The 12,600-nt window shown below is 40.2% G+C and overlaps 1 long non-coding RNA gene across 1 annotated transcript in view; it reads left to right on the top strand.

The window, feature by feature from the left end:
* Positions 1-12,600, top strand: part of LOC105484935 (uncharacterized) — a 31,863-nt gene that overhangs the window by 6,364 nt on the left and 12,899 nt on the right. Inside the window, exons 2-3 of the long non-coding RNA XR_011611570.1 lie at positions 7,827-7,912; positions 9,344-9,433. This is a non-coding gene — a long non-coding RNA (uncharacterized lncRNA). The remainder of the gene's footprint in view (positions 1-7,826; positions 7,913-9,343; positions 9,434-12,600) is intronic.

Raw genomic sequence — 12,600 nt, 5'->3', positions numbered from 1 at the left:
CTGCCCCAGTCTCCCGAGTAGCTGGAACTACAGGTGCACACCATCACACCTGGCAAATTTTTGTATTATTACTAGAGATAGGGTTTCACCATGTTGGGCAGGCTGGTCTCAAGCTTCTGATCTTAAGTGATCTGCCTGGCTTGGCCTCCCAAAGTGCTGGGATGACAGGCGTGAACCACGCGCCTGGCCCTTAAGATGCACATTTTAGGAGGAGATATATGAGACCAAGTATGTGATTCTTGAACTTCCTCATGCAAGACCCTTCAACCTGGTCACTGATATGAAAGGATGGAGAAATTGTACATTCAAAGGGTTTGACAGGAAGATTTCTTTGGATAGGCAGTGGGGTGTGGAGGTGGCTTCTTCCTTAAGCTCGTAATAGGGGCATTGAGAAGACAATATGGAGAGCTTGATGCGTGGGCCAGAATCTGAAAGGCAGAGTAGCCTGTAACTGGATTCAGGCCTGAAAAAGGCACAGCAACCTTGATAGCAGAGTAGAGGATGGTGGCAGGGAAGGTAAGTGTTGCTGCTCTGAAATGGGAGTTAGGCCAGCCGCAGTGGCTCATGCTTGTAATCCCAACACTTTAGCAGGCCGAGGTGGGCAGATCACTTGAGCCCAGAGTTCGAGACCAGCCTGGGCAACATGATGAAACTTTGTCTCTACAAAAAATTAGCTGGGCCTGGTGGCACGGGACTGTAGTCCCAGCTACTCAAGAGGCTGAGGTGGGGAGATCACTTGAGCCCAGGAGGTTGAAGCTGCAGTGAGTCATGACTGTGCCACTACACTCCAGCCTGGGTGACAGAGTGAGACCCTGTCACCAAAAAAAGAGAATAGGCATTTTCCTAAAGAAGAAGAAGAAGGAGAAGGAGGAGGAGGAGGAGGATATTAAAATCCCAGCACTTTGGAAGTCCAAGGTGGATGGATCACCTAAGTCAGGAGTTTAAGACCAGCCTAGCCAACATGGCAAAACCCTGTCTCTACTAAAAATACAAAAATTAACTGGGCATGGTGGTGGGCGCCTATAATGCCAGCTAGTCAGGAGGCTGAGGCAGGGAGAATTGTTTAAACTCAGAAGGTGGAGGTTGCAGTGAGCCAAGATTGTGCCACTGCACTCTAGCCTAGGTGACAGAGCCAGACTCTGTCTTAAAAAAAAAAAAATTAAAATTGAAGGAATCCCCCTAAGGAGGTAGCCTACCAGCGTGAGTGGACCTCAGAGAAAGAGGAATATTTGGCTACGGGACACTGGGAATGGCCACCCAAAGGAGAGGCAATATACACATGCAGAGAGTTGTAGCTGCAGAGGCTGAGCAGGAGAATCTTTAAAGAACCCAGGACCTCTAAGAGAAACAATGGGCTTTACCCATCTACCAAGCCTGAGACAAAGCCACCTTACAATAGCACCAGTCACGTAAGAATGTTCTTGTCTCCCTTACGGCTCTTCCCTGACTCCCCAGTTCCCTGCCTTCCACCCTGGGCAGGGTAGGAATCATAATTAGCAAACCTGAGGAAAGGGATATAGTCCAGATAGGAAAAGAGAAAAGAAGGACCATGCCTGACTTCGTGGAAGGAGGCAGCACTACTGCAGGAAGTCCTAGATCCAAAAGGATAGAAGTTGTACCTTTGTGTAAAGATTAAAATGTTGATTCATATACTGGGCTGAATATTTTTTACTGAATTAATGCTGTGTTTGCAAGCTAATGTGATATAAGACTTTTATTAACTACAATGGATGAGAAAAGTCATGGGGCTAGCCTAAGTTTTTGTGCAGGAATAAAAGGAATTTCCCCACTAAGGACAGTGGGAGAAGAAAATAAAGTTGCTTCTATTATTACACCCCTGAGTCTTGTTTAGTTGCATGCATGAATAATGACCTTTACCAAAGACATAACCTTTACCAAAAGGAAGGATTCTTTGTTTGTTTGTTTTGAGACAGGGTCTCACTCTGTTGTCCGGCGTGGGGTGCAGTCGCGCAGTCAGCTAATTTTTGTATTTCTTGTAGAGATGGAGTGTCGCGGTGTTACCTAGGCTGGTCTTGAACTCCTGGGATTAAGGAGTCCTCCTGCACTGGCCTCCCAAAGTGTTGGGATAACAGGCGTGAGCCACTGCAACTGGCCAGAAAAGAAGGATTCTGAGAGAACCTGAGCCAGGAAAAAGTAACGGTAGAGGTAGAAAAGCAGAAAGCCAGTCATAGAAGCATAACATTCCACAGGCAAGAATGAAATGATAAAAGGAGAAAGAAATAGGAAAAAGAGATTAAAAAGCAATAAGCAAACATGGTTTACCTTTGAAACACTGAATAAAAGGAAGATATGAATAAAGAAAAATTGAAGATTAGCAGCAAAAGTCCAGAAAAGTTCAATGCTTATAAAAACACTAAAAACTATTTTATCTTATTTTATCTTATTTCATCTGACTTTATTTTATATTTTTTTGAGACAGGGTCTAGCTCTGTCCCCCAGGCTGGAGAGCAGGGGCATGATCTTGGCTCACTGAAACCTCCCAGGCTCAAGCTATCCTCTCACCTAAGCTTCCTGAGTAGCTGGGACTACAGGCGTGTGCCACCACACCCGCCTAGTTTTTGTATTTTTTGTAGAGATGGGTTATCACTTCATTGACCAGGCTTGTCTCAAACTCCTGAGCTCAAGTGATCCACCCGCCTCAGCCTCCCAAATTGCTGGGATTATAGACATGAGTCATTACATCTGGCCTTATATTTTTTTTGACACAGGGTTTCACTCTATGGGCCAGGCTGGAGTGGCATGATCACAGCTCACTGTAACCTCAAACTCCTTGGACTCAAGTGATCCTCCCATCTCAGCCTCCCAAGTGGCTGGGACCACAGGTACATGCCACCACACCTGGCTAATTTTTATATTTTTAGTAGATATCAGGTCACATTGCCCAGGCTGGTCTTAAACTCTGGGACCAAGCTATTCTCCCACCTCTACCTTCAGAAGTGCTAGAATTATAGGCATGAGTGGCCACCATGCCCAGCCTAAAAACCAGTTTCTGAAAAATGGCAAGATGCTTTATATCATTAACAATCAAGGAAAGAGAAAATAAAACCATACTGAGAAGCCACTTGATGCTTTTATCAGAGTTTAAGCCAAACTTTATATCCAGATTTGCAAAATTTAAAAGGTCTAATGATATTACATGTTGGCAAAGATGTGAAACAATGGGAGTTTTTAATTCACTTCTGATGGCTGTGTAAGTTGGTACAATGATTTTATAAAACATTTTGGAAATATGCAGTAAAATTGAAGATATGCCCATGACCCAACAATTTCATTCAAAATAGTCCACATTCTCAAACTCTTTGTTACTAGACCAATAAGATAAAGAGCTCATGCAAGGATGTAAATCAACTATGTCCCTAAACATACTATTTAGGGACGAGCTGACTTTTTTTTTTTTGAGATGGAGTCTCGCTCTGTCACCCAGGCTGGAGTGCAGCGGCGTGATCTTGGCTCACTGCAAGCTCCGCCTTCCGGGTTCACGCCATTCTCCTGCCTCAGCCTCCTGAGTAGCTGGGACTACAGGTGCCTGCCACCACGCCCGACTAACTTTTTGTATTTTTAGTAGAGACGGGGATTCACCATGTTAGCCAGGCTGGTCTTGATCTCCTGACCCGCCTTGGTCTCCCAAAGTGCTGGGATTACAGGCATGAGCCACCACGCCCAGCTAAGCTGACATTTTTTAAGATAAGACTTCCTTAATGAAGGAGACAGTATGATGATATATATTCTTACACAAACTTCTTATCTCACTGCAGACTTGGATTAAATGGTTCACTGCCATAAGAAACTCACCCAGGTGCACAAGGAGACAAGTACCAGGAATTTTACAGAAGCATCGTTTATAATAGCAAAAATGGGAAATAACATGGCCGTCAATAGAAGAATGGGTAGTAAACTGAGGAATATTCATATAATGAAAGACCAAGAAACAGTGAAAATAAGTTTAAGGATGTATCACATAAATATAATTTTTATTTATTTTATTTTTTTATTATACTTTATGTTCTAGGGTACATGTGCACAATGTGCAGGTTTGTTACATATGTATACATGTGCCATGTTAGTGTGCTGCACCCATTAACTTGTCATTTACATTAGGTATATCTCCTAATGCTAGTCCTCCCTGCTTCCCCCACCCCGCAACAGGCCCCGGTGTGTGATGTTCCCCTTCCTGTGTCCAAGGGTTCTCATTGTTCAATTCCCACCTATGAGTGAGAACATGCAGTGTTTGGTTTTCTGTTCTTGCAATAGTTTGCTGAGAATGATGGTTTGCAGCTGCATCCATGTCCCTACAGAGGACGTGAACTCATCCTTTTTTATGGCTGCATAGTATTCCATGGTGTATATGTGCCACATTGTCTTAATCCAGTCTGTTCTTGATGGACAGTTGGATTGGTTCCAAGTCTTTGCTATTGTGAATAGTGCTGCAATAAACATACGTGTGCATGTGTCTTTATAGTAGCATGATTTATGATCCTTTGGGTATATACCCAGTAATGGGATGGCTGGGTCAAATGGTATTTCTAGTTCTAGATCCTTGAGGAGTCGCCACACTGTCTTCCACAATGGTTGAACTAGTTTACAGTCCCACCAACAGTGTAAAAGTGTTCCTATTTCTCCATATCCTCTCTGGCACCTGTTTCCTGACTTTTTAATGATCGCCATTCTAACTGGTGTGAGATGGTATCTCATTGTGGTTTTGATTTGCATTTCTCTGATGGCGAGTGATGATGAGCATTTTTTCATGTGTCTGTTGGCTGCATAAATGTCTTCTTTTGAGAAGTGTCTGTTCATATCATTTGCCCACTTTTTGATGGGGTTGTTTGTTTTTTTCTTGTAAATTTGATTGAGTTCTTTGTAGGTTCTGGATATTACCCCTTTGTCAGATGAGTAGATTGCAAAAATTTTCTCCCATTCTGTAGGTTGCCTGTTCACTCTGATGGTAGTTTCTTTTGCTGTGCAGAAGCTCTTTAGTTTAATTAGATCCCATTTGTCAATTTTGGCTTTTGTTGCCATTGCTTTTGGTGTTTTAGACTTGAAGTCCTTGCCCATGCCTATGTCCTGAATGGTATTGCCTGGGTTTTCTTCTAGGGTTTTTATGGTTTTAGGTCTAACATTTTAATCTCTAATCCATCTTGAATTAATTTTTGCATAAGGTGTAAGGAAGGGATCCAGTTTCGGCTTTCTACATATGGCTAGCCAGTTTTCCCAGCACCGTTTATTAAATAGGGAATCCTTTCCCCATTTCTTGTTTTTGTCAGGTTTGTCAAAGATCAGAGGGTTGTAGATATGTGGTATTATTTCTGAGGCCTCTGTTCTGTTCCATTGGTCTATATATCTGTTTTGGTACCAGTACCATGCTGTTTTGGTTACTGTAGCCTTGTAGTATAGTTTGAAGTCAGGTAGCATGATGCCTCCAGCTTTGTTCTTTTGGCTTAGGATTGTCTTGGCAATGTGGGCTCTTTTTTGGTTCCATGTGAACTTTAAAGTAGTTTTTTCCAATTCTGTGAAGAAAGTCATTGGTAGCTTAATGGGGATGGCATTGAATCTATAAATTACCTCGGGAAGTATGGCCATTTTCACAATCACATAAATATAATTTTTAAAAAGCACGTTGCAGGCCAGACGTAGTGGCTCACGCCTGTAATCCCAGAACTTTGGGAGGCCGAGGTGGGTGGATCATCTGAGGTCGGGAGTTTGAGACCAGCCTGACCAACATGGACAAACCCCATCTCTACTAAAAATACAAAAAATTAGCCGGGTGTGGTGGTGCATGCCTATAGTACCAGCTACTCAGGAGGCTGAGACAGGAGAATCGCTTGAATCCGGGAGGCCGAGGTTGACATGAGCCAAGATCCCACCATTGCACTCCAGCCTGGGCAACAAGAGCAAAACTCCATCTCAAAAACAAACAAACAAACAAAAACAAAAACAAAAATTAGCTGGGTGTGGTGGTGGGTGCCTGTAATCCCAGCTATTCGGGAGGCTGAGGCAAGAGAATCGCTTGAACCTGGGAGGCAGAGGTTGTAGTGAGCCGAGATCGTGCCACTGCACTCCAGCCTGGTGACAGAGCGAGACTCCATCTCAAAAAATAAAAATAAAAAGCAGTTTGCAGATGGATATATATAGTATGTTCCACTTCCATAAAGCTTAAAAGCATGCACAGTACTGGTATAGATTATTTAGGAACATAGACAAATGTAGTAAAAGATTTTTAAGTGCTCAGGAATAAAAAATACTAAATTCAGAAAAGCGATTACCTCCTGAGGGAGCAGAAGAGATTACTATGTGGTAAGGGTGAACATAGGAAGCTTCAACTATGTTGGTAACATTTGATTTCTTAAGCTAGGTGTGGATACACAGATGAGTGTATTATTATCTTTGTAGCTTTTTTATTTTCAAAATCTTAAATAACAAATTTTTAAAATAAAAATAATTAATAGGAATTTTAATATACATGTGGGGATTGGGCGAAAGAACAGCCAAGAAGGAGGCATAAAGGTTACAAGAAAATAACTTCACTCAGTTGAAATGATATCCCACTGATTTGAGGCTCAAGAAACTTTTCCTCTTTGTAACACTGAACAGACAAGTATAGTTGTTATGTTTTTGAAAGTTTAAGCCAAAATTTATATCTAAGAAAAAATAGCAGCAACTACCTCGAAGGTAAATTAGCAGCAGTTCCCGTAAGAAGTAACTACCCCCTTGGGAATGGTAGGGTAGCATCAACTCTACCTATCCTGGCTCTAAGCTACTTTTTCATACCAACCAAGAGAGGTCATCTTCTTGCCTCAACCCAGCCCCTCCTCTACCTAAATTCCTACCAGAGAAAGAGGCTTGGAAAAGCAGAACAGCTGGTTCTAAGTAAAAAGAGACTCGAAGATAATGCTAACATTGTCCAAATTGGGATTCACTCAAGCCAAACGATTAAATTGTCTTAGATGGCAATTTCGTTAATTGCATTCTCATTACATGTTCTTTTATAAAACAGTTTTGTAGCCTTAAGGGGCACATGAAAACTTCTTAGTTTTACATTGAACTTACTTTGTGTGACTTTAAGAAAAAAAATCAAGATACTAAAATTTAGGGGAATTATGGCCAGGTGCAATGGCTCACACCTGTAATCCCAGCACTTTGGGAGGCTGAGGTGGGTGGGATCACCTGAGGCCAGGAATTTGAGACCAGCCTGGGCAACATGGGGAAATCCCGTCTCTACTAAAAATGCAAAAATTAGCCGGGCCTGGTGGTTCCCAGCTGAGGCAGGAGAATTGCATGAACTGGGAGGCAGAGGTTGCAGTGAGCCGAGATTGCACCACTGCACTCCAGCCTAGGCGACAAAGTGAGACACTATCTCAAAAGTAAATAAATAAATAAAAAATTTAGGGGAATTAAAAACTGGAAATTAAGTTTTTCAAGTATACATCTCTCTGATAATAAAATAACCACTTACAGTGAAAAAAAGAAAAAAAAAGAATGGTTAACGAGTGGATCTACTCAAAAAGCAGAGCATCAAGCATTAGTAACCCTAAATAAATAGAAAATATGTTTTAGAATTTGAAAACATTAGTGAGGCAGATGGTATTTTTCAAAGATGGCTGCACCAGTATATTTCATCCCACATGTTTTTCTTATAATGTGATGTTGACATTTCTGCATTGAGAGATGGGGTCTGAGTTCCCTCTTCCTGAATCTGGGTGGACATTTGTAAAGGCCTCAACCAATAGAAGACATCATGAATGATACAATGTGACCTCAGAAGTTAAGTCATAAAAAAATTCAGATTCTGCTCTGTTTTCTCTTTCTAGGGACAAATGCCTTTGGACATGAAAAAAGTTCACCTGAAGCTGCCATCCTGGAAGACTATGAGATGGAGATGCCCAAGAAGCCCCAGGTAGTCCTAATCCCAATTGTTTAAGTCTTTCTAGTGTTAACCACCAGACATGTGATGGAGTAAGGACTTCAGATTATTCCAGTTCCCAGCTGTCTTAGTCAGGGTCCTCCAGAGAAGTTATCACATGATTACAGAGGCTGGCAAGTCTGACATCTACAGGGTAGACCAGCAAGTCGGAGACCCATGGAAGTTGATGTTGCAGCTTAAGTCCAAAGGCAATCTGCTGGCAGAATCCTCTCTTCTGTTTCCTCAGTGTGTTTTTACTTAAGAAACTGATTGGATGAGCCCCACACACATTATGGAAGATAATTTACTTTACTCAAAGTTTACTTATTTAAATGTTAATCTTATTTAAAAAATACCTTCAAAGCAACATCCAGACTGGTGTTTAACCAAATATCTGGGTCCCATGACCTTGCTAAATTGACACATAAAATTAACCATTACACCAACCATCGAGCTACCCTGGCTAACACCAACTGGAACAGCAACAAGCTGCTCCGCCAAGTATGCGCAAATTGTAGACTTGTGAGCAAAATATTGTTATTTTAATCCACTAGCTTTCAGGATAATTTGTTATTCAGCATTAGGAGCTAAAAGTGATATTTGTAAACCACAGTCTGTTTGTGTATACATTTGTTGTTTCATTCCTTTTTTTTTTTTTTATTTGAGATGGAGTCTCGCCCTGTCGCCCAGGCTGGAGTGCAGTGGCGCCATCTCAGCTCACTGCAAGCTCCACCTCCCTGGGTCAAGCGATTCTCCTGCCTCAGCCTCCCAAGTAGCTGGGAGTACAGGCGCCGGTCACATGCCTGACTAATTTGTGTGTGTGTGTGTGTGTGTGTGTGTGTGTGTGATGGAGTTTCCGCTCTTGTTGCCCAGGCTGGAGTGCAATGGTGCGATCTCGGCTCACTGCAACCTCCACCTCCCGGGTTCAAGTGATTCTCCCTCCTCAGCCTCTCAAGTAGCTGGGATAACAGGTGCCCGCCACCACGCCCAGCTAACTTTATGTAATTTTAGTAGAGACGGGGTTTCACCATGTTGGCCATGTTGGTCTTGAACTCCTGACCTCAGGTGATCCACCCCTCTCAGTCTCCCAAAGTCCTGGGATTACAGGTATGAGCCACCGTGTCTGGCCTCATTCACTTTTATTTTCACCTTTGTTTTGGGCAGGAAGGACATTACAACATAATCACTAAAATTGGGAGCCAATCAGAATGGAGCAGAATCAGAGGCCCTCCTTGTTGGACTGGGTGTAAACTCCTTGGTTGTTAGATGTTGGAAGTCAGCAGCTATTTACCAATCAGTGTGGAATTACGTTAATATTTAAATAACAAAACCAGTGCAGGCTAGGTATCAGCTAAGCATGAGGTATGATACCTTATTGTAGTGTTTTCAGTGGGCTTTCGCCCATTTGTTTAATCATCCTAACAGCCTTAGAAGAAAAACACAGCGACTTTGCCTTTGGTGAGAATGCACTGGACAATCTAAGCAGAGTCTGTTTTTCACTGGGCAGATCTCCAGGTATGAGTCTACCTCAACAACATGGTGTTTGTCTCATGATGGATGCTGCTCAGCCCTGAGACAGCAACTCAACTCAAAGGAATTGCCCTGAGATTTTGAGACTCTGTGGGAGGGCACATGATGGAACCTGTTGCTGATCAGACACCTAAAAACCAAAACACACAAAAAATCATGTAGAATGTACCTTAAAGTTCTTTGAGTATTCAGTCATTCGGAGTCACAGATAAAATACCAGTAAGGAAACAATGTTTGTCTACCACACAGAAAAAGAGAAACTTGAAATTTGAGCTCATCAATGGCTCAGAATCTCACTCTCTTAAATGTGAAGTTAACCTGACCATTATGAAAAGCCATAGCTTAGAACAGAAGAAACTCTAATTAAACAGAGTCTAGTAAAATTAAAACAGGGCCCTTTACCTCATTGGTTTTATTTACAATCTCTTGTTGGTAAATATGAAAACAGATGGGTTCTGCTTTATTGCTAGGTAAAAGTGTATTGCTATCTATGAAAGTCAAGGCATCACTCCAGGAAAAAGATCAGAGAGATCTTCAATCTACATTGTGCCTAAATGAATTTAGCAACAAACAAGCCCAAATAAGCACAAATTCATTTTGGATGGTCTGGGAATTTATTTCCTGACTTTAAAAAAGATCTTAAAATCCACACCCCAAATAATCTATAAATATAATTAACGTTGATTTTGCACAAACCAGATGCTGAAAATGAAATTCTTGTGATAAAATAGCTCAGTGTTTATAAGGGCTTAAAACTTTCATATTTCAGTAGCAGGATATTGTTGATCTAACCTACATCTGATTGCAAACATTGTACTCACAATTACTTGCCCTGTGACTCTAGAATAACGAATTTAACCTCTGTGGACTTAGTATTAGCAGGAATTCTAATTTTAAGGTATGTATCTTTTTTGAAGTATAGGATACATCTTGAAGATTTGGTGGAACTATAGAACAAACAGCTAAATCCGTGGTAGCACCTATATTTTCTCTACCACCTTGTTTGAGTTATTGGTTCATAGTGGTTGGGAAAGGTAACTAGGATTTAGGAAGTACATCCTGTAATATGTAAAGATGACATAAAAATAATAAAGATGCCCTTCACAAAATTAGTTCTTCACAATCAAAACTAAAACAACTTGTTAAATGCAGTGCTGTGCATTTAGCTGACAGTTAATAAAAACTCATTGAATGGGTGGATGAACTAATTCATCCATCAGTGAGATAAACTAGGAGGAACTAGCTGGAAATCCAAGGCAGAACAAATCCATTTCTTAAGTATCTGGTTGTTCAGAACAAAGTAGTTTTGAGGATTAAATTACATATCAGGAATATTGCTTCAGATCCACGTTTCACTTTTGTTGGCTAATCTCTCCTTAAGATTAGTAGTGAAGTGCTCTTGGAATAAAGCCAAGCAATGGAGTTAGTTTCTTCCTCCTTTATTTCTGGTAATGTCAAAAGCAAACTGGGATTTAGCAAACCTGAGGCTGGCTTTAAACAAACAAACAAACAAAGACTTAGAATCATAGACTCATTTACTGTAACAGTTGTGAGACAGAAACAATGGGTACATCTTAAAAACATTTAATGCTTGTTTAAAAAAAGCATTGCTGAGTGAAAAAAAATGAAGTTGCTTAAATGATGTTTGTAGTCTGACATTTACATAAATAAAAGCCAAAATAATTCTATGTATATGTACAAATCTATAACAATATATAAAAATGGTAAATTCTGGTGGTGGGGAGATGAGGCCAATTTTGATCCATTTAATTGCTGTGATTTGCTTCCATTTTGTTAATTTCCTCAACAAGATTTGTGAATCAGACAACCAATATATTTAAATCTAACTACTAAGTCTTTCCTATTTCACTAAATTACGTTTTATACCTGTTAAAAAAAAAAGAGTACTTCTGAAATGTGTGATTTAGGAATGTTTTTAAGCTTTAAAAATTATATTTTCCTACATTTAATCTTTACAAACCCTCAAAGATTAGTTTCTTTCAATGTTGAGTATCTTCTTTAATACATTCCCTATGGGGGCTTCCTTTAAATAGTGTAGCTCACCGGCAAGGTAATCACTTTAACTATACAAAGGCAATGCCTTTTTCTTAGAACACTCTTAAAAAGAAGAATGTCTCTCTTAAGAGCATCTCTCTGTTTTGTTGCTGATTTATAGCCTAATAATACAAATGAAATATGCAATGGGACATCTTATAGCAAGACAGCTGCAATTTTTAAAAAGCTGAAGGATATGTCAGAGTGAGGTTATATGTAATCAAACCAGGTTATATTTTACAAGGGATGAATCACCCTATTTACAGGCAGTGGAAAGTTTTAAACTTTTGACAGGAGATTTTCTGTGGTCCTTCCAAAAATAGAGAAAGGCAGCTGGGTGCCCAGCCTGGGAGAAGACCCTCAGGTTTTAGTGAGACTCACTGACTACTAAAAACACTCCTGGAATCCCAGGACTGAGTGCACCCACCTGTTGAAAAAGGAATGAAAATCTGTGAGCATTTGGTTACAAATCCTACTGCATTAACAGAAAGCCCACAAAATATTATAAAGGGGGAAAAGCAGCTGAAAAACTGTCAGGCAGAAATAAGAGTAATGATGAAATGGTAGCTGGTTTTGGAAATACACGTGATTACATGTATTATTAAGCAGGAATTGAAAAACTTGTGCAAAGCAAACATTTAATACAATCTAACATATACTGATCATGTATTAAATGTGTATATATTCTAATTTTCATTATATATAAATATATAATTATATATATAATTATATATAAATGGTTCTAACACATATGTATTTTATATAACACATATATGACAAACACTTGTATAACCTCTAATAACCTCAATACTTTCACATACTTTGTCTTGTTTAATTCTTATCAAAATTGATGATATATTACCATAGTCCTCTTTCACAGAAAAGGAAATTTATTGGAAAGGTGAAATGATTTGCTTATGGTCACAAGGTTGGAGAAGTGGTATAGCTAGAATTTGAACCTCCATTTTCTGAATCCAGAATGTATAACTATTCCATTACACCATATGGCTGTGCAAAGTCATTCTAAGAAGGACTGCCTGCATATCCTATAAACTTCCACATACAAAAATCAAGAACTTGCCTTGAACCCTTGAACT

Source organism: Macaca nemestrina, chromosome 1, assembly GCF_043159975.1.
Source record: "Macaca nemestrina isolate mMacNem1 chromosome 1, mMacNem.hap1, whole genome shotgun sequence".
Lineage (NCBI taxonomy): Eukaryota > Metazoa > Chordata > Mammalia > Primates > Cercopithecidae > Macaca > Macaca nemestrina.
The sequence above is the reverse complement of the archived record's forward strand: the minus strand, read 5'-3'. Positions and strand labels throughout refer to the sequence as shown.